Source organism: Petromyzon marinus, chromosome 4 (assembly GCF_048934315.1).
Source record: "Petromyzon marinus isolate PM22_M1 ecotype Great Lakes invasive population chromosome 4, UKy_Petmar_22M1.pri1.0, whole genome shotgun sequence".
Taxonomy (NCBI): domain Eukaryota; kingdom Metazoa; phylum Chordata; class Hyperoartia; order Petromyzontiformes; family Petromyzontidae; genus Petromyzon; species Petromyzon marinus.
Window position 1 is genome coordinate 21,271,611 of NC_133670.1, and position 5,200 is coordinate 21,276,810.

Sequence of the window (5,200 nt, forward strand, 5' to 3'; positions counted from 1 at the left end):
TCACATGATTCGAATGTGTTATATTATATGCGGAGACCATTACTCTTAAATGTAGATGATGGGAATTGTTTTGTTTTCGTTGTTTGCGGTATTGTGTGTTGAACTTCTTTCGCACAGTACGTAGCCAACGGCGATAATCGGGAGGCAACAAATGTCTATGTATGTGTAGGCCAGCTTTAATGTGATGCTATGAGTAGAGACAGTCCTCGACTTACGAACGCCCAACTTACGAACGCCCGTGCTAACGAACCGGCTTTCATGAAATATATATATTTTTAAACATCCACTTAAAACACGAACTCGCATTTGCAAACTGAACGGCGTAACTATTTTGTTCAGAGGAGCGATCCTCGGCGAGATGTAAACGAGTCAGCCTCGCGCTGAGAGTGAGTGCGTGTGTGTGTGTATGTGGGACACGTTCCCATCAGTGAGTTCCTCCGACAGGCGAGGCTGCGTTGGCTGGGTCTCACGTAGCTCGCATGCCCGGCCACCGCATGCCCAAGCAGCTTCTGTTTGGCCGCATAGAGGGGGCTAAACGGGCACGACACGGGCTGGAGAAAAGATGGACTGATGCTGTACAGGAGGACGTGGAGCTGAGTGGACTTGCCGATGACTGGTACCAGCGGTGTCAAGATCGGCCTCTGTGGAGGAGGCTCGTGAAGGATGCTACTGAGCAGTTGGAGGCAGTCGCCCTCCAACAACAACGGAGGGCGGAGGAGCGACGCTCACAACAACGAGCGGAGCGCCGGGTGGCTAAAATACAGCGAGTTGGCACAGTAGGGGATACAGGTGGTGCATCTACCAGTCACCTCAGTCAGCCAACCCATGGCACCCGGGTCTCCTGTCAGCGAGCCTTCGACACTTCACGTGGCCTCAAAGTGCACCTAGCCTGGCACAGGCGCCGTGGTGACGTCACCGCCGCTTAGTGGCCAATGGCGGTTGTTGTTGTTGTTGCGTGGGTGCCCCGCGTGTTTGTGTGCAATTGTGGTGACTCATTGCCTCCCGTCCGACTACAAGCTAGCATCAGGACTCAAGGTAAGTGAAAATAGTTTTTTTTCTATTTATTTTACTTTCTTTTATTTACTATACAGTATATGTGTAGTGTTCCGTGCCAATGTACAATATTTATTTTAATTATGAGTTTAACAATGCTTCCCTTTTTGTTGAACCGTAACACATTTCACAACACTGACCGTAGGGGCATTTAAATACAGTACGTTATTGTGTTCCGACTTAACGAAGCGTTCGAATTTTGAACCATTCTCCGAAACGAATTCGGTTCGTAACGTGAGGACTGCCCATACCGTGCATTACTTCCTCATTTAGTCTGTGTCTGTCCGCCTCATTTATAATAAGGACATTCATTTTACCATGGGATTTAGGAGTTATACAATTGGTCCAATATGTGGCAATGCCATGATGCTGAACAGATGACACAAATTTTATCTATGTAGGAAATTCGAAAATATTAAGATGTTTAAAATAATCAAGGTTAGACAATTAACACTACTGAACAAAGCACTTAAATTACTCACAATAGCCAGAATATATTGGAAGTCCCCTAATGCTGACTCTAACATTGAACAAAAAAGTTAAAGTTATCTTTGATGTTACTGCTCATAACTGATCAAGAGTGTTTTAAAGTCGTGTTGTTTATAATTTAGAATTAAATTTCACTTCACAGTTTTATGTGATTTTAGATGTAAGCAGTTGCCTGTCCGAATTTGAGAAATCATTTTTATTCTTTGTAATATTTTAAAGTGCCTTCGGGACAAAAGCTCCTCGTGTATCTGCTGAAGAAGTTGTGTGCGCATATTGTAATTACACTAAAAAATATCATGAGTGATTCAACACTGACATGTAATGCATTAAAGCTATTAATAAATCAACCTAATCAAGCAAGAGCATCTACGTAATCATTGTAATGCATTTGTAGTGTTGATTTACAGTGAACATATGATCTACCAGCAGTGGTGCAACATCACCATGTAAGGTTGAGGTCAGAGTGTAGTAATTAACAAACGCCTAAATTGTATCTGTTATACATAATGTTCAACATTAACCTTTGGTATTAAGTATGGCCAGTGTTTTTATTGGATCATACTGCAAATCGGAAATGGGAAAAAAATACATTTTACTCGACTTATGATTGTTCTTATTTGGTCAAGATTGTGGCATATAATAAATACACATTACATGTCATATAATAAATATAATAGTGCAATTTATAATGTGTACAATTATTTCACAGCCAAGATCAGTGTCGTTCGAAAACCAGGCGAAAAAAGGTGGGGCCTTGAAGTCTCCCTAAAAAGTAGGTGTACAGGGTGTTCCAGATGTCTTGCGACCCCAATTTAATTCTCTAAACCTGAATATTTAAAAAAAGTACAATTTATTTCAAACAGAATTGAATATGCAAAGTACAAAAAAACATGTTCAGGGGTCAATTAATCGGGGGTCACAAGACACCTGAACTACCCAGTAGATTAAATGCTGTGAATCTGCAGCGTGATCGCGTTTCACGGGCAAGTCGTGATGCCTGGCAGTGGTGGGCCTGGTTCCTTCGTAATAGAGAAGGAGGAGGTCGTTGAGTCGCACCCTGGGCAGAGGTCTACCGTGGGCTGCAGTGCAGGGCGACAGGGGCTGAAGGGAGATCCCGTGATCGTGTGGCTGAACCTGCTGGCGATGGGAAGCCAGTGGAGTAACCAGAGGGAGGTGAGGGATCTAAAGGGACTGGCCCACCCATCCATCCACAATGCGGATGTGAAATTTGCACCACCACCACCTGAGGGTCACCACTATAAACGTTCGCGGATCGTTTTGAGCGTGGAGACACTATCACGTAAAAAAAAATATATAATCCAAATATGAATTAAAATAATATGTGTTAAAGATGTAATAATCCAAGTCTGATGTTTGCCTCACTACTGTGTGCAAGAAAAAACTAAAACGGAGTCCTCTTCATTCATTGCCCCTGCCTACGACAGGAACGCACCTTCGTCATATCCTCGGCATCAAAGTGCACAGGAGGCGATGTATCGTTCGGATGTTTTGTTTTGGAAACTGATCGTTATCCATCTGCTTCTTTAGACAACCCAAGGGGTGTAAAGAATGGCGAAAACCTGCTTCTCAACAAACAACAGTGAGATTGTACGAGCACTTGTTAGCCGATGATCGGGTTGGTTCCCCACCTGACACTCTTGTTTACCCACCTGCATTGTTGCGCTCTTCGTAGCTATTCGTCCGCCTGGTCACGTCTGTCACACAGCGAAGGGGTCGAGCAAAGCGACATTGCGGATCGCATAGCAGTCTCGCTACTGCACGCTGGGAGCGCTCTGTGTGTGTGCGTGCGTGCGTGGCGGCATACCCAGTCCACCTTGGCAAAGCGAGGTGGCGTGAAGACGCAATGTGATTTGTCCACCGTGCAAGCGTCAACACCACACAGTACAAGTGTAAATGTTCCATTTCATCCGTGTATAATGGTTCACTTCATTTTTTTTGTAGGCACTGCTGATGAGTGAAACTAAAAGCGCCGGTAGAAAGGGTCGGAATCGTGATGAGCAAACATATCAATTCGCATTACAAAACAACCTCAAGCCATCACACCAAGCAGCCGAATTTCTACACGGGTCAAGTTAAAGTTGCTTCCATCGCTTCATCGGCGCTTGGTTAAACTATTCCTAATTTAGGCACATCCTCACAGCACCAGTGTGGCATCTTAGGAGGAGGAGTGGTGCCATGTTAAGTAAGGGATTGTAGTTACTTGAAACAATTTTCAACACAAGTTGCAAGCATGTACACGTTTAAAAAAAAATGATTCCAACTTGTGTGTAGCTTGCGTGTAGCAAAGTAAACACACGGCTTACCCGTCAGCGAGTGCACCCGTGTCTCCTCTTCATATGCAAAATTGAGTTTAAAAAACCAGCTTGGTTACTCCTCCTTTTCGTATCAATCTTTTGGGTCACATTGAGATGTATGTATGTTGGGAATATGTGGCTGATTGAAAACCACCGGGTTGATCCATTTTTAAACTAGAAATCACACGATACAACCCCTTCTTATATCTCTCCGCATAAAACAATAAGAGTATTGTTTTTTCACAACCACTTGGCTCCCAAAGCTGTCCGGGAGCGCATAATTTCAGCAACATTGTATGTATGCTGAACTTCTTTCGCACCGTACATAACCAACCGTGCTAATCGGAGGTGCAGGGGGAAGGAAAAACTAAACACAAAATCAGTACATTAAATTGGCATTCTGCTGAAGGTATAATCCATCAGTACAAACATTTCCCGGTGTAGTAAATATTAAACTGTGGTTGACTGACAGATGATCATTTTTTGTTAACGAAAACAGTCCAAACGCGATTGTGTTAGCTCGCAGGAAACTCTGGGACAGTGAGAGACCGGCGGCAGCTATGCAGGGACAGCCCCCCTCCCGACTCACTGCGGGAGATCCTTCGCACCCTCGCACAAATTGGCACGTTTGGCTACGTACGGTGCGAAATAAGTGCAGCGTACGTGTGTAGCATACGGTGCATCCGGTTTGAGGTGGTTGAGGTGGGGGGGGGACTACTTTGTATGTAATAGACCATTTTTGAGATTGTTTCATGAATGTATTATTGTAAGCAATAAATTACCACGTTTGTGCGTATATTTTCATTTACTTGACAAGATATTAAACGGTAAAAGGTGCAGCCCTGCAATTGTTTGGTCATGCCACTGCTGGCGAAAGTGACCTCCACTACAGTGGGAGCTCTCGGGAGACCCTCTGGAGGTTATTGGGGGTATTTTACCACCTCTTCCACACTACGTCCTCTTCCAAGCTGGTCAGACGTCTTGGAAGAGGTGGGAGCCACCTACCCTGCCAATCGGCTGTGGTGGAGTGAAAATGGAAACTCGATTTATAGACAACCCATTTTGTTTCCTGATAAGAATGACTTTGTATTTGAGTGGAAAAAAAAAATCCCCTGGGTGCACCTGTTGAGTGCAGTTTATTCCACGTAAGATCATCATTGAATTTATTTTTCACCGTATTAATATATCTTTAAAAAAATATTTCAATGAATGTTCTCGAATTGGTATATAATTTTCAATAGCCATCCGTTAATCCTAACCTACATTGTATCTCAACATTGAAACTTGTCTATCTATTCATTTTCAGTGAAGCTTCACAATAAAAAAAAACCCACAGCATACAA

At 43.6% G+C, this 5,200-nt stretch overlaps 1 long non-coding RNA gene across 1 annotated transcript; it reads left to right on the forward strand.

Moving 5' to 3' along the window:
- Positions 1 to 424: 424 nt before the first annotated feature.
- Positions 425 to 5,200, forward strand: LOC142910576 (uncharacterized). Its single transcript, XR_012933008.1, has 3 exons — positions 425 to 1,035; positions 2,252 to 2,314; positions 3,091 to 5,200. It is a non-coding gene; the product is annotated as an uncharacterized LOC142910576 (long non-coding RNA).